Source organism: Zalophus californianus, chromosome 4, assembly GCF_009762305.2.
Source record: "Zalophus californianus isolate mZalCal1 chromosome 4, mZalCal1.pri.v2, whole genome shotgun sequence".
Lineage (NCBI taxonomy): Eukaryota > Metazoa > Chordata > Mammalia > Carnivora > Otariidae > Zalophus > Zalophus californianus.
In genome coordinates, this window is record NC_045598.1 from 130,303,843 (window position 1) to 130,328,322 (window position 24,480).

Genomic DNA, 24,480 nt, shown 5'->3' on the forward strand with positions numbered 1-24,480 from the left:
CGGTATTCAGATATTGACCAAGTTGATTATAAATACTAGCTTCCATTTAAAAAAATGTTTTTACTCATTTTCCTCATTTTCATTGAGGACTATTTCTCTAGAATTCAGGGGTATTCGGGATCTTCATTTCATGGTTGCATAAAAGGTGACCCAGAAAGTGGAGAGACTTGTCCAATATCCTATATTTATCTGGTGGCATTGCTGGAGTGTCACAGACAGGTACCTGGGTGAGCAGAAATTTCTTAGTCAGGGGTGGCCCTCCATGTGAGGTTCCCCTGAATAGTGTGGCTTGGGCCCAGGACGTGGAGGGAGCTCCCCAGCGATCGTGATGTGCCTCATACCGCTGCTCAGTTTAGATTATCCTGAATGCCCACATTTTTACTTTCTTCTCCGAGCTCATACATCGGTGATGGAGGCAGAGACAGTAGAGACTTTGCCACCAGAGCTTGTAATCCCCTTGAAGTTCCAGAGAACCGCCTTTCATACATGATATAATTCAGATTATATTTAAAAACCAAAGTTTGGCTGAATAAATACATAGAAGCCTAGAGATCCTTTGTCTTTTTCTATCTCCTGAGGACGGTCAGTTCATTATCTTAGGAACAGTCAATATTTTGAATGTTTTTTTCTTTTTTTAAGGATTAGTCTAAGGAGTATGATGAACTTTTCATATAGCTGACACCTGTATATTCGCGTAACAAGAGATTCTTATTAAAAACAATCTTGAAACAAATTCTCTCTTTTTTAAAGATTTTATGTTTATTTATTTGACAGAGAGAGAGAGACAGCGAGAGAGGGAACAAAAGCAGGGGGAATGGGAGAGGGAGAAGCAGGCTTCCTGCTGAGCAGGGAGCCCGATGTGGGGCTCGATCCCAGGACCCTGGGACCATGACCTGAGCCGAAGGCAGACACTTAACTGACTGAGCCACCCAGGCACCCTTGAAACAAGTTCTTAATAAAAATGTATACTTGTTTAGGAAAATAAATTAATCATACACACTGACTATTTAATATTGTAATTAGGTGTATAGATAGATGCATCGTCGATGTGATACTAACACTTATTGGTAATGAATACATCATTCATGATCATTGATACTGTGAGGATCTCACTCCATTCTTATTAATGCTTTATCATGGAAAGGTGGAAAGTTCATTAGACCATAGGTATGTGTGTGCATGTATTTTTTTAGGCTAAGCTAAATGTGTCTACATTTTCTTTGTTAGCTGTTTTCTCAACACACAACAGGGTTCTTTTATAGATTTAGAAAGAATTAGGGGTGGTGTTGGAGGGAGAGACTGAATTGCAAGAAGGGAGCCTTGGGGTCGTGCAAGGGAAAGGGACAGGGGACAGGGGAGGGGAAGCTCACTGGATGTGAGGATGAGACCTGAGAGCAGCCTGTGGGGCATTTGAGGTCATTAGCTCACTGGTTACCTCTCGTCACTTCTTCAGTATCATTACAAAAATTCAAAATTTAGTAGCAAGCAAGGTCAAACAGGACTAGAGCAGGATGCTGTTTTCTTTCCATCACAGGAAGATCTTCTTTCCTTCATGCAGCCCTTTATTGCTTTTCTTACTCTTCCCCTTTTTAGCCCTGTTTCATCTTTCCATCTCTTGAAGCTATTGTTTGTGTTGTCTGTGGGGTGGAAACAATGACTCTGATTTTAGAACTGGAGCCCTGGTCATATACGAGTGAGCACAAAAGTGGCTATATCCCTGGTTTCGAGGACAGTTAATCTGGCAGGCAAACACCCATGGAATAGTCTCTCAAAAGAAAAAAAAAGAAAGAAAGGGAAAAAATGGAATAACACTTTGTACCGACAAATTATCTAACTTCAAGTGTATTTTACTAAATAGACAAAACCAGTCAAAAGTAGACTTCTACAGAAAATCTCATTTTGTTCTGATCAATTTGAGGAAAAAACTCACTGATTTCTACAGTACTGTTTCTCCAACAGATTATTTGTGTGCAAAATTCAGAAGTATATATTGAGTGGTTCAGGACTGGGAGTGTTTGGGAGGGGGTGGGCAATGTAGATTCTATTTTGCCATGCTGTTTAGTTTTAATGCCAAATTGTTTTATGAAAATCACATTGCCCTGACTCACTCATGCAGAATCTATTTGGTTGGAGGTCACGTTGGTTTACATCAATATTATTTTCATTTTTGAATAAATCAGGATCTTTTCAGTGGTTTAATAGTCTGTCTTAAGGAAGCATTGTTCCATATATACCTCAAAGGCTCAAAGGACTATTATTTTTCTTTTTTTAATAATTTTTTATTGTTATGTTAATCACCATACATTACATCATTAGTTTTTGATGTAGTGTTCCATGATTCATTGTTTGTGCATAACACCCAGTGCTCCACGCAGAATGTGCCCTCTTTAATACCCATCACCAGGCTAACCCATCCCCCCACACCCCTCCCCTCTAGAACCCCCAGTTTGTTTTTCGGAGTCCATCGTTTCTCATGGTTCATCTCCCCCTCTGACTTACTCCCCTTCATTCTTTCCCTCCTGCTATCTTCCTCCTCTTTTTTTTTCTTAACATATATTGCATTATTTGTTTCAGCAGTATAGATCCGTGATTCATCAGGACTATTATTTTTCATGTGTGATATATTTATTTGTGTTGGTTTGCATGGATATAGCAATGATTTGCCTGGGGAAATGAGGAGATTTGTTAAAGCATTCATCTCTGTTAAGCAGGGTAATGAATGTTTTCTCCTGAGTAAGCATAAATTCTTATGAAGAAATTCAGTGGATGGTATTGGGGTCATATCTTAAATTTTGAGTATGCTCATTTCCTGCCATTTTTCTCTCAATTACGTTCTGACTGTTAAATTCCCTTCTGCCAAAGGTATTCTTAAAGATGGAAACCTCTTCGTCTATGAAAGCAAATATAAGGTCTTTTCTTTAAAACATAAGAGCAAAGCAGCTCAAATAAAGGATCTCTAAGAATAGAAAATGAATCTTTAAAATTAATCTAGAAGTCGGAGATAGATCAAATGTTTCCAATTTATCCTGGAATTTGACATATGGCCTATTTACAATAAAAGATAATTGGGGTCAAACCCAGCGGCCTTGTGGATTCTTTTGGCCACCCACCTCGCTTAGGGTCGACGTCACAGTGTCAGGTAGCAGGTGCTATAGATGGGCAACTAGAACCCAACTCACGTTTTTAAATCATTTTCTGTAGGACACATTCATGCTTTTTTTTTTTAACTTACTGTATTTCTTAGTCTAAACACTGTGAGAGTTTTATACCACAATCACTAGGATCATTAACCCCTACTTGCTTCCACCTACTATTTGAATTTAAATACACCTCCCTAGATAGGATCCTTTACCACTTGTCTTAAGTATTAGGGTTTTTGCGAGATATTGAAGTGGACTGAAATGTAGAATTATGATCTCTGAAAAATTTCCTTTATTTGAAAGATGCTACTGGATGAATAAAAATTTTGCTAAGCTCTTTTTAGTGAAAACTTGCATCAAGCACTAAGTCCTGCATTCCCCTCCTCCATTATACAAAATACAAGCAACAAAATCTAGTGCCATCTTTATCTTATCATTAAATAGGATATTCAAAGAGCTACCAATAATGGGAAACTTGACTTTCCTTGAAACTTCTATTACATCATAGAGATAGGCAGCTCATACAACTGTGGCTTAGAGGTATCCAGCTCAGGGTAAATGTGTGCAGGGTGTGCATGCGTGTAAGTGGGGGTATATGTAATTACTAGAACTGCTACCAGCTACAAGACAAGGACTCCAAAGGTTATTTGGGGCTAGTAAACTTTAATTTCATCATAACCTCTGCCCTTTTAAAGTGGTATCATTAGAATAGCCTTTAGTTATGTGCCCATTTGCGAAAGCGGTTAGCCCTTGATTCAGCCTCAATATGTACACTTCTGTGTATACATATTTAGCTCTGAGAATCCTTGGCTTTGCCACATTCTAGATAGAGGTTTGAGGATTTTAAGTGAGTTAGCTTTAAATAAAATATCTGAAAGAAAAGATCTGATATGAACACAAAGTATCTCTCACGATATTTTAAGCTAGCTGCTTTTCCTTTGAATTTCAAAGTTTATTGATTCCATGCCTAATAACGAACTTCCATATGGTATAATTTTTATTGAATGTGAATGAACACTCAATAGGAAAGTTTAACTGGCATCATCCTTCTTTTCTTCCTGTTTACATTTTAATTCATTTAACAAGTATGAAATGAATGTCTACTAGTGAGTTGGAAAAATAGATGGCAGGCATGCTGCTACCTCCTCCCTTTAAGCTCAGAACAGACATTACCAATCAATCATCTGCAGTCTCTCTTGGTGGAGCCTAGTTCTGAATTCATAATCTTTCTCAGTGTATTTCCCCAGGCAGACCCTGCCGCTAGCGTGGAGGTAGGAAATAAGACTTATTTGTCATTCCTAATCTGTTATTTACTCAGCACTGTGCAAGGTATTATAAAGAAACATGAGCATAAAACATAATTCTTTAAAGAACTTATCATCTACTTAAGGAAAACCAAAAACAGATGAAACAATTAGAGGCAGCATAAGGCTTCAAAATTCAATTTAAAATGAATTGTAATTAGAAGAGGAAAATATTTTAATCATCTGGCATATATTTAACCAAATAGCAGTGATAATGTTTTGTTTATTCTGACTTAGTAGTTCCAAATTTGATCTGTTCATTTCTTCAATTTATCGACAGCACAGGGCATTCGGATAGCACTTAGAGAACATCTCTGTGTCCTAGCACACAATTTCTTACACATTTTGAAGATGATTTTGTTTTCTTGGTTTCTTTGTGTTAGCTTCATGTCAGGATTAACTTGGCTGAAGATCAGAAGATAGAAAGCCTAATCAAACACTGCAATGTGTTGATAAATCTCAAGGACTTCAAGTATTTGTGTTCAGAGATGTCTGTGAAGAGCTAGCTAATGAAAAGCTGAACTTATAGTAAAACCCCCTTAAATCAGACAGATTAATTTGGAATTTGTAATAATTTGATCAGGCGCTGGGTGGACGGTTACCAGTATGTTAAGTGTTTGAAAGGACTTAGAAAGGACTTAGTAAATAAAGTTATCAGATAAATTCCTTAATTATGTAAGAGAACTATTTCAAACAATTTTAGAAGCATCTACATTACTTTTTACAGAAAAATTGCATGTAACCAGACACTTTCCTTTTAAATACTCGTTTGATATGGTAATTATAAATTTTTCTACTCATTAGTAGACGAGAGCTTCTCTAGGCATTTTTTTCTTGGCCTCATTCAAATTCTGTTTGGTGTTAGAAATAATATCACATTTCATTAAAAAAATTATAATTCAGAAATTATGTACATTCATAGACTTCTTATACACTGTGAGATACTACTTTGGTATTGGTGGGATTGTTTTCTTTCTTTTTTCCTTTAAAAAAATAATTTCCCCATCATACTTTAAGATCCAAGAAGAGGCACTGAATCTTAAAGGTCCTTTGAAATCTTTTCCAGTGTTCTGATTGACCTGTGTATATACTGATTTCACCTGGAAATCAGGTGTCTTCAAATTAGAAATCCAGCTGGGGGGCGCCTGGGTGGCTCAGGAAGTTAGCACCTGCCTTCGGCTCAGGTCATGATCCCGGGGTCCTGGTATTGAGCCCCGCATCAGGCTCCCTGCTCAGTGGGGAGTCTGCTTCTCCCTGTCCCTCTGCTACCCACCCCCCAGTCATGTTCTCTCTCGCTCGCAAATAAATAATCTTAAAAAAAAAAAAAGAAAGAAAGAAATCTAGCTGGCATTATGGTCCTAGCTCCACTTCCTTCAGGAGTTAAGTTGTAGAAAAAATATGAACTTTGAAGTCAATCAGACCTGAGACCAAATCTCTGGTTGGCCAGTTAACTCTCTAGCTGTGTAAATGTAGGAACTTCATTTATTTCCTCATTTATGAAAAGAGGATGATTCCCACATCACAGGGAGTTGTTAAGTCAAGATTTAGTGTAATAACTTTTCTAAAGAATTTCACATTGGGCTTGTATATTGGTTTATATATACTGACTTGGTTAATATATATTGACTTGGTTAATATAGAATTGGTTAATATATATAGGTATATATAGATCTATTATATATACATATATTCATTTCCTTCTTTACAAAATGAGGATAATACCTACTTCACAGCATTCCAAAACCAACACAGTGTTTAGCATAAGACTCAGTAAATGTTAATTCCTTTTCTCTTGTTTTCCCTACCACTTTATCATCAAACTAGGTCCAAGTAAGAGGAGATGTAGCACTAAGGGAAACAATATTGTGACATATTAGTACTTTTTCATTTACCAGTATTTGGGTGTTGAAATCGTTTTCTTTTCTGGTCTCATGTATAAAACCAGGAGATTGAAATAATTAACTACAAAATTATATTCTAAGATGCATGTCCATATGATAGCAGTCAGGAGTCTAGAATCTAGTGTAGTGGAAAGTTAGAGTCAGACAGATCTGTATTTAAATCTTGAGTCTGAATGACTTAAATTCTGATTCTATCCTTTGGCTCCTTCACTTGATAGCTGGGTGAGGCTCCTGAGTCCCTCTGAATCCCTGAGTCCTCATCTGTAAATGTCAGGATAATGTCCTACCTTGCAAGGTTGCTATTAGGAGCAAATGAAAAAGTTATATAAAATATCTAGAGTACTATTGTTCAGTGTTCAGTGTAGAACTCTCTTCAATGATGCAAATGTTCTCTCTGTTCTGACCAATATGGTAGACACTAGCCACATAGGGTTATTAAGCACTTGAAATGTTGCTAGTGCAACCAAGAAACTGAATTTTAAATTTTATTTAATTTTAATTAAATTTAAAGTACTAGCTGTTTAAAAAATGCTTATGCGTCTCCCTTTTGTGGTCTTTTATTGATTAGTATAAAGTTTTAGAAGTCTTATACTTGAACATAAATGCTATAGACTGAAAGTCTGTGCCCCGCCCCTGCCAATTCAGCGGCTAAAACCTAATCTGCCCTGTCATGGGGTTAGGAGGCAGGGCCTTTGGGTGGTGATTAGGTCATGAGAGTGAGGCCTTCATGAATGAGGTAAGTGCTCTTATAAAAGAAACCCCAGAGAGATCCGTCATCCTTTCCATCAAGTGAAGGCACAGTGAGGAGACCACCGTCTACAGGGAAGTGGACTCTCTCTAGACACCAAATCTCATGGTTTTTTGTTCTTGGACTTATCAGCCTCCAGAACTGTGAGAAATAGATTTCTGTTGTTTATAAACCATGCAGTATATGGTATTCTCTGTAGATGCCAAAGGGACTAAGACAGTAGAAAATAAATAACATATAATCCATAGATTATTTTCCTTCTGATCCTTCTCCCACACAAAAAGCAGGAGGAGTTTATGGGGCTAAAAAGGCTGATTAGGTAGGCAGTGTCCAGGGGAGAAAATGAACGTAACAATGGGCAGGTCATGCAAGCACATTAATCCAAAGAGGCAGAGAGTCTAGTAATAAATGGAAGAGTACAAGCCAGGGACACTGGGTGAATGTGGAGGAATTCCCTAATCACAGGGCTTTTTATGGTTGCATGGGGAATTAGGAAGGCCAGCTCTTCTCAGGTAGGGTGTTCACTGATTTGGGGACTCAGTACCAGACACCAGCAAGAACCAAGAACTGGATATACTTTGATTAACAAGAGCCTAGAAAATTGAAATTATTTCTCCAAAGTCACACAAGTGGTCACTGGTAGATCGAGAATTAGTATTTCTTCCAAATGAACCAGTTATTGGACAGACATAAAAATAGGCCTTTGGTTTTTGCCGAAGATCACCATGTTCACAAAAGTTATTCCAAAGAGCAGTGCAAAAGCAGTGACATCAGTAAATAACAAAGGAAGTTCTTTCTGGGATAATTAATTACAGAAATTGTAGCCATGCAATGGCTCAAACTTCCCTAATCTCCAAATCTAATTTTTATAATCCTATCAGCAGTATCACCTTACGTTTCTAGTGAACAATCTAATAGTAAAGAATGATAGTCGGATATAAAATTATCAAGACTTCACTGCCTTTACAAAAAGCATTAGAAAGCATTTACTGGCATGTTATGAAGTATCATAAATAATTAAAATACATCTACTTATTAGAATATCAGAATGGATAGTGATGTTATCGCCTAGTTCTTTATTTCCTCATGGTCATTTTTAAAATTTGATAACTTCCAGAAGTTAATTGTCATTAGTGCAAAATGGAAAGACATATGTGATTAATGGGTTGAAGAAAGAAAAAATGAGGCATTGATTGCGTATTTTACTGAAAGATGGGAATACCAATTAAAGTCTTCCTTAGAAAAAAGCCATTCAGGAATGAGTCAACATTTTGCTAGCACTCCTTTTGGAGACAATTATTTAAGTTCTACTTTTGAGTGAATTACAGCTGTATTCAACTTTGAAATGTTGGTTGAATCTAAGTCTCTGTGAAAAACCATCAACATGAAGTTTAAACTACGAACTTCAAATACCTTTTCACTTGTGTTAAAATTAGTGGCTTCAATCAACACAGAACATGTAATTCAACCCTGACAAACTGTGAATCCAGAAGCTCTGATGGATTTGCAGATTATTTCTCCCAACTATGGATAACATCCAGCATTTGATGTTGAGCACGTATGAACATGTTAAACACCTGTGTGTTTGAAGTCACGTGTATATGTACATAACATTTTAAGTTGAAAGAGACAGCCAATATCATCCAGGCCAGCTTTCATATTTTACTGATAAGGCCTAGAACCACGTTTCTCAAAATTTAGCATGCATATAAACCACCTTGAGAACTTGTTAACATGCAGATTATGATTCTATGGTTCTAACAAGCTCCCAGGTGATGCAAATACTCTTGTTGGCAGAACCATACATCGAACGGACAGGAGCCTAGAGAACTGAAGGACTTGTCCAAAGTCACAGAAGCCAGAAGAATGAGGTTTAATGTTTCTGTCCCTTTCCTTCCCTCCCAACCCCCCTTCCTTTTCTTTTTTTTTTTAATTTTAGTATGTGTGGCACAATAATTGAGAGTACAAACTTGTAAGCAGCCTAGCTTCAAATCCTACCTTACCTTGTGATCTGGCGCAAGTCATCCAACCTTTCTTTTCCCTCTGTTTCTTCTTTTGTAAAATGGAGGAAATAATAATAAAACACATCTTATTAGGTGGCATAAGAACAGAACGATTCATGTATGGTAACTAGAATAATGCTGATAAGTAATAGGCATTTAATAAATGTTAGCCTCTATAATTATGATTATGATCAGTATCCCATTCTTTCTGCCACCTGGCAGTACCTCACTCTAGAAACATAGGTAAGAGACTGTGTAGGAATAATATTGGTTGGTTGTCTTCTTGGTAGAGAAGATCAGAAACATGAATAACAATTTAAATTATTTTTGGCCAAGGTGACTGTTTTGATAATACAATTATATTTGAGTGGGGCAGTGTTTGAAGTATTAGGAATTCATTTCAAATGATCAGGAACTGATTCTGGTGAATAGAAAAGCTAGCCAGTGTTTCTGCAAAGTCACTCCATCTTCCTCCATCCTGAAAAGAGATGGCCCTTTTTGACTGATGTAAAGAACTTTTTTCCAGTCTTTCATTAAACAGAGGTAGTGATTGTGTTTTCGAGGGCATTTGACAGTACATAAACTAGAGCTAGGGGAGCTGTCAATCAATCTAAATAACATATCTGCTGCTACTGAAGTTAGGGACATGCCACCCCAAAACATGCCATTTTGGCATGTTGATTATTTTGAGCAGACACACAGATGTTTAGGAGCCACAGATGCAGGAAGGATTCTCTGACCTACCTTTTTCTACCTAGAAACAGGCCATAAATTTTCCCATAAGGAAGGTGCCACCCCCTCTACCAGGAAGTGAACATCCTTATCCCAAGCAACTGGGAATGGATGCTGAAATGGATCTAAACATTTACTACAATAACCCTTGTCTTCACTAGTGGTCCCTACCTCCACATGTCTCCTAGTCACTTCCCCACCACCATTGACTGTCTCCAGCCCAACCCTTCTGTCTTGTCAATTCGTCACAAATGCCTTGTTTCTTCCTCTAAAAGGTGAATACTTCCTGCCCTGGTCACTTCTTCAGGTCCTCATTCTCTCGTGAAAGCTCTCATGTACATGTAAAAATGTAATAAAATGTGTTTGCTTTCCTCCTGTTAATTTGTCTTTTGTCAGTTTAATTCTTAGGCCCAGCTAGAGACCCTAAGAGGGTAGAGGAGAATTTGTCCTTCCCTGCACTGCTGTTGTAAACTTGAAAGCAAGATCTGCTATGGATAAACCAAAGCAGAGAAATGACTGTGAAAAGGAGTCATTGAGAAAGTCTTAGAGAATCAGTTTTTTTTTTTTTTTTTTTTAAGATTGTTAGATTTTGGTGTTTGATTTGGAGTCAGCTCTCCTGGGTTCTTCAGAATGGTGAGAGAATTAATGGGACACCATACTGTTTTTCATTGTTTCCTGATGGGAGTGTCTTCCAACAACTTAATTGCTCCGATTTTGCTTTCCCCCAGCCACCTAATTTTTATCCATGTCCTTAATTGCTCCTGCCAGTGGCACCATATGTGTCAGCCCACAAGGAACAATGTCAGTATCACTTGCTGCAAGATGATCCTCACTCCAGGTGGTTTCACGGCAAGATGAACAAAGGCAAATGAGAAAGTAATTTATTTTTTGAAAAGCCGAATGCCAATTCACTAATAATGGACAATTAAAACTATAACTGTCACACCTACTCCAATACATATCAGTAAGAGTTGTATAGATACAGACATTCTGGTCTGTGTGACAGTTTCAATTGTTACTGTAACTTATAAGTTAGAATTTGTTAGAGAGTAGACTGATGTATAAGGAAAGCCCATCTTATCCAAAGAATGCTTGGGGAGTAAAGGTTCAGAACAAGGAAGGTTTTTAATTAGAACATTAATAGTAATAGAACCTGGGCCTCCAAATGGGGTGAGCCTATTATGATTTTAGAGTAGTGTATTATCGTGGACCTGAAAGTGAGGAGTGTCATTTAATCACATTAGGTCAAAGATAACCCTAACTTCGTAGGGGACTATAGCAATAATATTCTAGCATCTCTAGTTATTTGTTTAAGGACATAGTTCCTGAATCATAGGGAGGTTGAAACTAAAATTAATACTTTCAGTCCTGGAATAGAATAGTCAGCCAAAGTGGTGTGCAAAGCATTGAATCTCTACTCAAATTATATTTGATGATGTATCTTCGGGATAAAGAATTTACATTGCACTTTGTGTTAAAAGCAGATATTAACAGTTTTACATTGACAATTTTCATGCATGCATGTCTATTTTATCATTTTAGTTAACTCAACAAATTCTTATTGATTTTATAACATAATCCAGAATCTAAACTAATAGTATTTATTAAAATTACCACGGTATTTACACTAACATTTTATTATGTGCTTGAAAGACCACATGCAAACATGTATTAGTAATTTGAATCTGTTTGTGAAAATGACATAGATTTGACTATATTTGAATGGCCAGGATTTTATTTATGTTATTGCTAATATCTTATTTTCCTAGGCTTTGGACAACATTCATAAGTGCTAAGAAGTTTGAGGTTGTATTATTGAACCTAAATGTGATTTTTTTGGGGGAAGATGATAAGTAATATATGGCTTTCCAGCAACACACACACACACACACACACACACACAATTTTTCTGTTTCAAAGATACAAAGAAAAGGTTTTCAGGGGAGTAAGCAAGATGGCAAAATAATTTTGAATAATACCATGTCCTTTGAAACAAATCTTTGAAGTCATATCAGCAAGCAAGAAGTCCATATATTTAAAAAGCAGTACAACTGAGTCCTCCATCAATAATTCGTCTACCAGTAATTCATTCGTTTGTGCTTCCACCCACCCACCAACCTATGGGCCAGGCTCTATACTGGGCTCTACACAAGTTTATAAATGAAACTTGGTCCTGGCTATTGACAAATATACAGTCAAGACAGAATAAATATTTCCTTAGGACATTGGGCTTAGCTCATTCTTACATTATTATGTAGTTTAATCCTTCAACTTTGCTTTTGTTTCCATAGCTCTAATTCTTTGGTTAATTCTTTGCATTCCTTCACTGTATTGTCACTTCTTGCCAAATTTCTCTAGACACATTCCTTGATAGGTAATTAAGCCTCTTCTTAGTTTTACTCTTTAATTTTTTCTCATTATTTAAACTCATTAGTTCCGTTATTTATTTCTACCATCTTTTTTAAAAAAATGAAATACAATTGACATATAACATTGTATTAGTTTTAGTTGTACACTGTAATGATTTGATATATGTATATATTGTGAAGTGGTCACAGTAAGTCTAGCTGACATCCATCACCTCACATGCTATAATTTTTTTTACTTGTGGTGAGAACTTTTAAGATCTCTTCCCTTTGCTTTCAAATGCACAGTGCAGTATCGTTAACAACAGTCACCCTGCTGTACCTTACATCCCCAGGTCCTATTTATCTTATAACTGCAAGTTTGTACCTTTTGTACCTTTGATGTTTCTTAATTGTTCTCTTTTGGACCTCACAGCTGCCTGCCGCTCAGTTATGCCTGCTCTTTTAAACTTCTGCCTCTGATGGGCCCCTGCTTGTGTTTTACTGGAGGGCATACCATATAGGGTATACAAAATGCCAAAGGGGCCTGGGGCCAGGTAAAGATGGCGACCACGCTGCCAGAACCATTCCCATAGGCTGATGTTTCCCTCAGCAGGAAAGCTTTCAGAAGTCACAGTTTTAAAGGATTAATGATTTCATCCCAATGAAAAATACTATCAAAAGGGAGAGAGAAAGAGAGAGTTGGAGATTATTTTGGCAATGGTTTCGGAGTGTAACTTTAGGATAAAAATGTTAAAAAAATTTTTTTAATCAAGTTTTGCTGTAACCTTTTTCTCAATACAGTTTAATTAAGGAGCTCCACTCGTCTTTGAGGCTTTGGAGTTGGATTTGTTTGGATGGAGAAACGTACTGAGATGGGCTTTTAAGGGAGAGAAAGAGGCTGATCGTATTCAGAAAAACTGCACCTAGGTCTCATCTGGGTGAATATAGATTGACTTTCTGACTCTCCTTCTGACATGATAAATCCTAGTTACCATTAACAGTTAATGGAATGGCGCTTACATTTTTTTCTTGAATGTTGGAATCCTTCAGGGTAAATGTTCCTGAACTTCTGATCACAATGTTTGTCAGGATTTTGAAACTTTGAGGCACATACAATTATTCATGCACATTTAAAAAGTACAGATTATAGACAGGACCTCACACCAGACCTATTGAATTCATTTCTTCCTGTGGGACCTGCACATACACATTTTCTGTAAATCCTGTAAGTATTTCTGATGTTCCAGAGGGGTTGAAATCTGTACAAGCTGAAAGAACGTGAATGCATGATCCTAAAGAAGCCCAGGAACACCTGAGAAAAGTACTGGCATGATGGTAATTTCCATAGGTTTATGGGTAAGGTGATTAGGGGGAGTTTAAACTTCTGTAGACTTTCAGGTCTATTAACAAGTTACAGTGTTTCTATAATTCTCCACAAAGATGGCCATTGATTCTGAATAATGATTTTTCATCACATTTGAGTGCCAAGTAGCACTTATTTATACTCTCAAAGAAAATTACTTTTTGCCTTGAAAATGATTGATTTTTCATTTTAGTGGAGTTCCTTTCTCTTGCATTAAACTCCAGGAAATGGGGGCGGGGTGATGTGTATTCAGCAAGTGTTGCAAGTAAATCACGAAAGCCCTTGCAAACACACCTTATAGCTGTCAGCTGGTTTATTCTCAAAGAATGGCTCTTTGGCAATATATGTTTAAGCTGGTGACAATGAATACAAAAAATGGTGTTGAATTTTAACATATGTCCTGCACAGGCAATAGCTTATTTCACCTGACTACTATTCATTCTACTTTTCTATGTGCAGCAAACATAAACTTTCAAAGAAAATGATCTATTAACACATGATTTCTAGTAATAGCTAGGGCAACTTGGCATCTTGCTTACTGTGTTTACTCTTTTCCTCTTGAGGGCAGGCAGGTGGAAGTGATCATGCACATCTCCCCTTTTACTGTCCCAAGAAGCTCTGTTAAGGGACAAAGAAAGAGAGGTGAGCTTATTTAAACTAATGATTTCAGAATTAGGCCTACCTAAGCAGTAACTTTTGTTAGATTCTCTTCTTTTTCTTCAATAGTTGCATTTTCTAAAATGAAGTTAAAATCCATTAAGCCCTTTAAAAATATGTAAAATGGACACATAATGTACCTTGCATGCTAGTTGGTGACTTTATAGGGTTTTTTTTTTGAAACTAGGGTCCAGGAGGGAGAACTCACAGAATTTCTTCCTGGGGCGTATACTCACTAGGGAGAATGAGGTCAGTCTTCTTACCAGTGCCTCCACTGGCAAGGGCTTTCTGTTTAAATGTTGGCAGATGCATCAGATTTCCAGTTATGTCCAGCGGTTTATTTGTGGTTATTTTAGAAGTGACTCTTGTGAAGGGCTGCTAGTCGCCCCAAAATTTTGAAGACTATTGCTAAATTCTAAATAAGTTTTAGAAGTTTATTTATTTATTCTGCAATGATTTTGAGTGCCTTCTGTTTATGTGCCAGGTACTAAGAGAGGCAGTGAACTTACAGAAAGTATCCTGACTGCAAAGAAATCACAGTCTAGTAGAGGAGGCTGACTTGCCAATGACACCAGATTAATAATTAGTAATTTAGAAATACTTTTCTATATGCACATTGGAATGGAGGCCTATACCTTCCATGCTGGTGTGGCCAGTTAATATTGGATTGACAATCTCTGAGAATCAAGCCAGAAGCATAAAATACTCTTTGAAAGGGAAATGCCTTCACCTGTGAAGTAATTAACAAGCCCCAGTTTCGGCAGCCCAAACCAGATGGCAACCTCAGGCCCCAGGAACAGCTCACCCTTCTTAAGAAGTTACCTGCCTCACTTTACCATCCTTTCAGGTATTTCCCTGTGATAAATCACTTCAGTGTGAATTAGAGAGGATGTATCTTTTCAAAAGCTCGCTGCAGGAAGAGTTCCTTGCATGAAAAAAAAACTGAGCCCTGCAAATACCCAGGGTGAAGAAGAAATGTGGGAAGAGAAGAAGGGTATGGGAGACTGACTTTTTTCCTTCAACAGCCAAAGTGGCTTTTGGAGATCGATATGCCCTTCGCATTGCTGCCAAAAGCGAGCAAATGTGCCAAATCATAGACTGTCAAAGGGATAACTACAGGAAAGCCTGCCAGGGCTGAGTCGGCAGCCTGGCCAACAGGCTCCCTATGGACTGCGTCACTGCACGGCTGTAAATCTTCGCCTTGTCACCACCACAGGGTGACTTGCCCTGGCGTCCTCCCCAGTGGCACTCCCAGGTGGGTGAGTACTTTATGTCTTCAGAGGTGTAAGCGAGGGAGCCTCATTGACCTGGTGACTCTGTTCACATGCTTGAGTAAGAATTTAGATATGCCAAAAAGCTAATAGTGCTTTCACTTGTGGATTAATTTCCTGAGGGAGAAATCGGCCCCGAACTGTACCATCCTTCAAGGACTCCTCGAGTGGGGGGATTTCCGAGAGTGCCCGAGGGGTCCCAGTCATGGCAGAGATATAAAATCCATGGGAGTGATTTGAAGCTTATTTTGTAACTAGCTAAATATGGGCTTCCATTAAGCAAATGGTGTTATTAAAATGTTTTACATGGGTGTTCAGGTGAGGAGGATAGGGAGAAGAGAAACAGAAGCATGTTTGTCATGAAAGGAAAAAAAGTCAAAGGTTCTCAAAATGTCCTCCCAAGAAATGAGGTTATTCTGTGGATTTCGATAGAAATCTTATGGGAAGTAGTGAAAAAAATGGCATTGAAATGACAGAAACAAATGCTGAAATCAGCTAGGGAACCTGTGAACAAACCACAAAGAGCTATTTTTTCAACCAAAAAAAGTTGTGTGGTGTATTGCTTATGATTCTCTGAAATGAGCACTAGAAATAGAATCTCTGTTCCCACTTGAGGACCAGGCTGCTGGACTGGGGACAAGTGGCGTAGAATGTGGCAGAACAGAGCTTGAGCCCATCCTTCAACTCTGTTGAATAAGCCTTATGCTTTGGCATATCACTGAAATAGACCGGGTCTGGGATTCCCAGGATAGTTTTTTTCAACTTCTGCATATACGTTCATTCATTCAGTCACTTAAACTGTCTGCTGAATGCTAAACCCAGGGCTGAGTAAATAAATCACACTAAAAACTATCACAATCCCTGACCTTAAGGCACCTAACATCAAGTCGGTAGAAGATAAACTTATGAGTGTGGTTGATGAGGAAAGTAAGTGGTACGGGCAAAGTAGCTGAGAGTGGAACGAAACTGCAAGAGCTCGTCTGTGTCTAAGAATTTTATAGCTGTAGTTCTTACATTTTGGTCTGTTGTCAATTTTTAAATTAATTTTTGTGTATGGTGTGGGATGGGGTCCAACTTCATACTTTCGCATGCAAATAACCAGTTGTTTCAGCACAATTTGTTGGACAGAACACTCTTTACCCCCATTGAATTGTTTTGGCACTTTTGTCAAAAATCAATTGGCCCTCAATTTCAGAGTATATTTCTGAACTCTCCATTCCATTCCATTGATCTATATGTTTGTCCTTATACTAGCACCACACTACCTTTGAATCCTGTAGCTTCATAGTAGTTTTTGAAATCAGGAAACTTTTCCAAGATTGTTTTTGTTATTCTGGGTCCCTCGCATTTCCATACAAATCCTAAAACCAGCTTGCCAATTTCTGCCAAGAAGTCAGCTGGGATGTTGATAGGGATTGTGTTAAGTTTCTAGGTCCGTTCGGGAAGTATTGCCATTTTTAACAGTATGAAGTCTTCCAGATAATGAACGTGAAATGTCTTTCTGTGAAAATTTAAGTCTTTAAATTTCTTTCAACAATTTTTTGTTGTTTTCAGAATGTTTTATGTCTCTTTTCTTAAATTTATTCCTATGTATTTTACTCTTTTTGATGCTACTGTATGTATTTTTCTTTATTTTTGAATTGTACATTGCTAGTATATAGAAATATAATTGATTTTTTAAAAAATTTTTTACTTTGCAATCTTGCTGAACCCATTTATTCAATTTAATAGGTTTTTAGTGAATTCCTTAAGGTTTTTCTATGTTTAAGATTATGTCATCTGCAAAGACAGAGAATTTTACTGCTCTCTTTCCAAACTGGATGCCTTTTATTTCATTTTCTGACCTAATTATCCTGGCTAGAACTCTAGTACAATGTTGACGAGAAGTAGTCAAAGTGGATAGCTTTGTCTTGTTGCTAATATTGGGGATAAATCATTCAGTCTTTCACCATTAAGTATTAGATTTGCTGTGGAGGTTTCCTTTGTAGATGTCCTTTATCAGGTTGAAGAAGTGTCCTTCGATTCCTAGTTTGAGTGTTTTCATCACAAAGGAATATTGGATTTTGTCAAATTCTTTTTTATGTGGGATCATGTGGTTTGTCCTTTATTTTATTGATATGGCATGTTATATAGATTGACCTTCAGATGTTAAACCAGCCTTGCATTCATGGGATAAATCCCACATGGTCATGATGTATAATTCTTTATTCCTGGGTCTGTTTTGCTAGACTTTTGTTAAGAATTTTGGCATCTATATTCATAATAGATATTGGCTTTCTTTTCCTGTTTTTTGTCTGTCTGGTTTGGTATCTAGACTACATAAAGAACTCTTACAACTCAGTAGTGAAAGACAACCCAACTAAAAATGAGTGAAGGATCCAAATAGATCTTTCCCCACAGAAGATATACAGGCGACTAATAACATGAAGATGCTCTACCCCAGTAGCCATTGTGGAAATGCAGATCAAAACCACAGTGAGATAACCTTTCATTCCCACTAGGCTGTCTAGAATCAAAAAGTGTTGGTGAGAATGTGGTAAATGTTCAGAAAGGCATTATAATAGCCCCAAACCGGAAACAACTGAAATTTCAGTTAACTGATGAATTGGTAGATGAAATGTACATGCATACAATGGAGTATTATTTTTCAATATAAAGGAATTAAGTACTCATATATGCTACAGATTGGATGAACTTGGAAAACATTATTTTAAGTGCAAGAAGCCAGTCACAAAAGACCACATATTATATGATTCCATTTATATGAAAGTCCAGAATAGGTGAATGTATACAGATGGAAATTAGACTAGTGTTTGCCTAGGGCTGCAAGGTGGTGGATGGGAGAGTGAGGGTAGGGGAGAGGATTGTGGGTAAATACAGAGTGATTGCTAAAAGAGACAGATCTTTTTGATGACAACGTTCTAAAATTGATTGTGGTCATGGTTGCATAACTCTGAATATATGAACATACTAAAAGGCACCGGAGTGTATACCTTAAAGGGGTGAATTATCTCAGTAAAGTGGTTATGTGTGTGTGTGTGTGTGTGTGTGTGTGTGTATGTATATATTATATAAAGATTCTGTGAACTAGACATCTTGCCAAGTCTCTCACATGCATTCTATTGTTTAATGACTACAGCAACCCTGCTAGGGGGGATTGTTATTACCCTCACTTTACACATCAGAAAACAGGCTTAGAGAGGTTAAGTAACTTGTCCCAGGTCACATACCTTGTAAATAACAGATTTGGGATTCAAAGCAGGCAGTGTGCTTGTAAAGCCCAAAGTTAACCACGGACCTCTTTTGCTGAGAAAACATCTTAGTTCAGTTCAGCTGACCTCTGTCTACCCCATTTTTTCCATCCCATGTCATACTTTTTGTCTTAGCATAGGGAAAGAAAAATGGAGGCTAAAAGCTATTTAAATAACGTGAATAGCCTTATAAATTTGTACCTACTGAAGAAGAAACAGAATGATCGATGCTGGCAATTTAAAATGACAGTTCAACTCTCCATGTGTTTTTTCTGTATAGACACATTCTTCAAGAGAATTCACATCTATGAACATTTTTTTTTTTTAAAGACTGTTGGAGAGAATAGCTAGTTTAAAAACACTGATTTGTGCTGCAATGAATTAAAGCAGGGACATAGGCCCTGTTTAACTTTTCAAAAACTCTTTTGCCATCTGGTTTTCAGTGTCCCCTTAACATAGTTTTCAGGCTATGAAATTCTGTACATCTTTATGAAGCTCAAGAATTGACCTTTGAGAGGGAAAAGTCTTATTTTATTATGCTGACACCACACATCATAACTCTTATTTTGCTTGGAGATCTCATTCAATGTCATCACCAACATGTGCAACAAGAGATACGTCATGTTTATGGCTAGAATATTCCTTTTATTTCCAGTTATAGTTTTCCCATAAAATCTCTATTGAAAATAATCTCCATGCAGTCATTGAATGTTACTGCTTGGAACAGAAATGCTAAAACAATTTGCTTATTTAGGATCTTGAGTTTTTCCCAGCATTTTGAAGTGTCTCGATCTCTCACAAAATCTCTTTTCAGCCAGAGCAGTAGTAATGTAAGTCCGTGGCTTTTCTTGTCATGTATTTTATGGGATTGTGTTACCTCTATAATATATTTTGTATTCCTCCCATGTGTCTCAGAGTGCAATGGGTAAATAATTCTATTTGGACTCTTTTCTCCCAGATATTTTATAGCTATGATTGGCATTTTCTCAAGAGTTGTTCGTTAAAAAATAGAACATTTTGGGGGATCCAAGAATGGTAAAGGGCACGATATACAGAACCTGCTCATCATACTAAGGTCCAAAAAATACTGGTACACCTCTTCACAATTAGATTTCATTGGTCTTCTCTCTGTCCTCTTTTTCTGCATATATCAGCCCCCTCTTGAACTGGGTAAGCAGATTGCGAGGGAGACCTTGGCCCAGGAGGTCAAGGGCAGGAGAACCAGAAGGTCCCTGGAAAACCCTGAAGATCAAGTCTTGGGAACAAAATCAAAAGGGTTGGTGGTGGTGGTGGTGGGGGGGAAGGTTGCAGGGGAAGAAGCTGGCAGAACTAGCAGGATGGGGGCAGAGGAAAGAGTGATTTGGGTGATTTCCATAAATGCAGATGAAATGTGTAAAACTTGGTACATGTGATCTGGTGCACTGAAATGAATATGGTGTTGGAGTTGGATCTAGCTAGATTCAAATCTTGCTTAGTAAGCTGGCTTGGATAAGTGATTTAACCTCTCTACTTCTATCAAATGAGAATCCTCTTCATCACATCAATACCATTACAGTAACTGTCACTTTCTGAATGTCTGTAATAGGCTAGACATTTTACATAGATAATCTTGTTTAATCATCAGTACATTCCAATGAGGTATTTTTTATTTTGCAGATGGGGGAAGCCAGCTCAGAGAAGTTAAGTAATTTGCTCAAGGTTACCTACGGCTGGAAAGTAATAGAGTCAGGATTTTAATCCAGGCCTGTTGGACTCCACTGTCCATTAGACTACTGGATCAGAATAACCTGGAACATATGTTATCAGAAGAAACCTAGATCTACTGTGGACCTTCTGCATCAGCATTTCTGGGGACAGGGCCCAGGAACATGCATTTGAACTCACCACTTAGGGGACTCCTATGCTCTACATAAGAGTCCTCTATAGCCTTAATACTCAAGGTGTGGTCTGTGGTTCAGGACCAGCAGCATTAGCCTCACCTGGGAACTTGTTAGAAATGTAAATTCTCAGTCCCTACCCAAGCCCTGCTGAATTTGGATCAGTGTTAAATCTATAAAGTTCCCTAGGTGACTCAGGTACACATTAAGGTTTGGGAACATCTGATCTATAGGGTTGTGAGGATTAAAGATACTAAATATAAAGTGTCTACCATATCATAGGTATTCAACAAATGCTCTTTGTTACCATTTTGTTTTTGATCAAGTAGAAGGTGGTGGTCTGAAAGGGCCCACAAGTGTAAGATTGGGGTAACCAACTGTCTTGTTCTCCCCTTCCCTTGGGTTCTATGTCCAGTGCTGTTATGCTTCCTAGCTTCCCAGCATATTCTTCCTAAGCCCTTTTTTCTTGAAAGCACATCATGCTGTTTTTCTTCTACCAACATATCCAGGGGTTGTGTTGCTGTTAGTCCTCTACCAACACTTCAGGGTGGAATCAGGAGATATGGGTTTGACTCTTGGCTTGGCTAATTATTATCTGTGAACTTGAGTTAACCTTTTTGAGCCTCAGTTGTATTAATTATAAAAAGAGGATAATGATGAAAATGATGCATTTTATCATGCTAAACCCTAAAAGTCCTACCTGCCTCTATTATCATTGGGGTATCAATTGGGTAAGTAAGCAGGGGATAATAGAGAAAAAATATTAGAATCAATGTTTTCTTTAAAATTTTAAACACTTCAATCTCTTGAGTCAATTTCATGAAATTATCTATTGTGCTCCAGTGACAAAATACCCCATTTCTGCTTTTAGAAGTAGGGTATACAGAATCTATAATTAAAAAAAAATGAACATAGGTATAAAATCACAGAACTTAAAAATTTGCCAGAATCCTTAGGAAACCACGCAGTCCAAATTCTTGATTTTTTTTTTTTAATGGCAACAGAAACAACTAAGTATCTTTTTAAAAATGATGCCAAGCTGGTTAATGGACCTGCTTGATTTTATTATTTTATTTTATTTTAATTTTTTTAAAGATTTTATTTATTTATTTGACACACAGAGAGAGATACAGCAAGAGCAGGAGCACAAGCAGAGGGAGTGGGAGAGGGAGAAGCAGGCTTCCCACCGAGCAGGGAACGCAATGTGGGGCTCGATCCCAGGACCCTGGGATCATGACCTGAGCCGAAGGCAGATGCTTAACCGACTGAGCTACCCAGGAGTCCTGAAAAATAACAGATTTTTAAATGCAGCACATTCTTTGTAAAATTTGGGGATGGGCATGGGTTCGGGAAGTGACAAGCAAAGAACAAACAAGTCAAAATCTCTGAAAAAATCACTGAGCTGTAATAACTACTATTATTCTGATAAACCCTTTCAGCTATTTTATCCTATGCATGTGTAAGGACACTTTTTTTTTTTTTAGTGGAAATGGGATATTTTACATATTCCTTTGCAATATTGGTATTCGTTTGTTTAGTATTTTCTTTCCATGTCACTGAACATCACTTCACTCTACATTATCGGTCTCGGTGACTGGATGGTATTCTGTTATATGGAAATATCCTAGTTTATTAGTCAATCCAACATAGCTAGATATTTGTTTCCATTGCAAATATTATTACGGGGTGTGTGTAAGTACACATGCTTTTTAAACAGCTTGATTCTGTAATCCAAAGTCAAAACATTTAATAACTTTAATTGAAAATTTACTTGAGACAAAACACAGAATTCGTCCCAAAGCGGGCTGATACAGCAGGGTAACTTTATAATGTGCATTTACGTTAATAGTCAAATACTTCATATTTAGTTGGAGAAATAATTGTTTAAGGAAATTTAAGGAAATCAAACAATGTATGTAGTCTAATTCATCTTTGTATATAGATGCTTCTCTCTGGGCTAGGAGCATGAAGTAAAGGCTTAAATCTTAATTTAAAGCAACATTAGCATCGTAGCTTGTAGAGAAGACTTTCAGATGGACGTTTTTCTTTTTAAAAGCAGAATGTGGGGGAAATATCTTAGAGATTGAATTTCAGTGAGCAAATTGTTGATCAAAATTAATGTGCCACTTTCGGGGCATAACAACCCAATCTTCTTTCACATAAAAGAATTAGGAGGACAATTTTATTTTCACAAATAACTGAAAAAGAGGTAGAGATAAAAGAGATGGGGGAGGGAAAAGCCTGACAAATCCCTGTAGACATCCCTGATTTACAGGTGGGATTCAAAAGTGCCTGCTGTGTGAAAAAGGCACCATTATGAAGAAACTCTCCTCAAATTACTCAGAAAAAATAAAAAAAGGACTCTGAGTACACCCTTTCAGGATTGTCACACCGCCACCGCAAATTAAATTCATTCAGGTTGACTTCATGGTATGCATCACTTAAACTTTTTTTTGCCTGTGCCTCCTCCCCTCAACCCCAGGAACTGGTTGCCTTGGAAACGTGGGAAGAAGAAAGTAACCTATTCAAGTGCAGTGTTAGTAAACAGCATAGCTGAAATATAATAGAGGCACATTCCATGTTACTCTGAGGCTGTCTTGGTTTTGGCCTGGGCTTCCTGCTTTGCAACATTTGGTAACTATTTTACTTCTTACATTCTGACATAAAGAGTGAATAAGAATGTAGGGATCAGAAAGCATTGTTTCGATGCTACAGAAAGATTGGACTTTGACTGACACGTGGGTTAGCTTGAATGGGTTTTGGGACCAGGTGTTAAAAAAATTTCCCTACACATCCAGGAGCTCAGGAAGGACCATTTCTACCCCATGCTGAGATTTGTAAGCAAAGGCTCTAGGAGGTTCCTCTTGTTGGGGTCTTTACTACCATTGATTTGCAACAGGAGGGTGAGGTCAACATATGGGCCTCGTTCTAGACCTTTTCAACTTAAGTAGCATTTTTCCTGCAGTGTGATGATAAAACTGCGTATTCTTCGCCCGAAAGTGGGTTCAGTGGTGCCTACCCAGGGCACAAGAACGGCCCCCGCCGCTAACCTTCTCCATCCTGGTCATTACTCTCTTTCAGAGAAACCTGGTGGCCTTGTAGAGCGTAGGCTAATAAGAGCATCAGGCGGATGTTCCATTGTTTGGGATGACACTAGAAGGTCTTGTGTAAACTTGGGCATGCTGTGAAGGGACTTAGCTGTCAGACTCATTTTTAAATGATCTTTCAGCACTCTATACTCCTTAACACAAGACCCGTGGCTTTTGGAGAGGCTCTCAAGCCATTCTGACTTGGCTGGACAGGAAAATCAATGTTCAATACAAGAAAAAGCCTGTCTTTCTGACCTGTAGTTAACTCAAGCTTTTCTTCAGCAAGCCTGAAATGTGGGGAAATAGCCTGAAGGAAAGTGTTTGGAGACTGTGCTCTGTGTGTCTTTATACACATAGTTAGTGTGTGTGTGTGTGTGTGTGTGTGTGTGTGTGTGTGTGTGTGTGTGTGTGTGTGTGTGTGTGTGTGTGTGTGTGTGTGTGTGTGTGTGTGTGTGTGTGTGTGTGTGTGTGTGTTATCTGTCCCGGGACCCGAGGGCAGGACCGGGCCTTCCTGTGCCTCCTGGCTCCAGCTTCTGTTGGAAAGCAGGTACACAAAGCCTTCTTTAACTCGCCCTCCAGGAGCGGTGAGATGAAACCTGCCCTCTGACGGTTAACAGATCTGTCCCCTAAGACGCCTCTCCTCAGAACATGGCTTTTGTTGACTCTGGGTGAAGCTCTTAGTATTTTCAGTCTGTGTGATTTGGCCAGTAGCCTTTCTGTTGATTGTCCTATTCTCTAGCCAGAAATGTCGGTTACCAGTTTGCTTTCTTCATCCGTCCATTAAGGCTTTTGTATA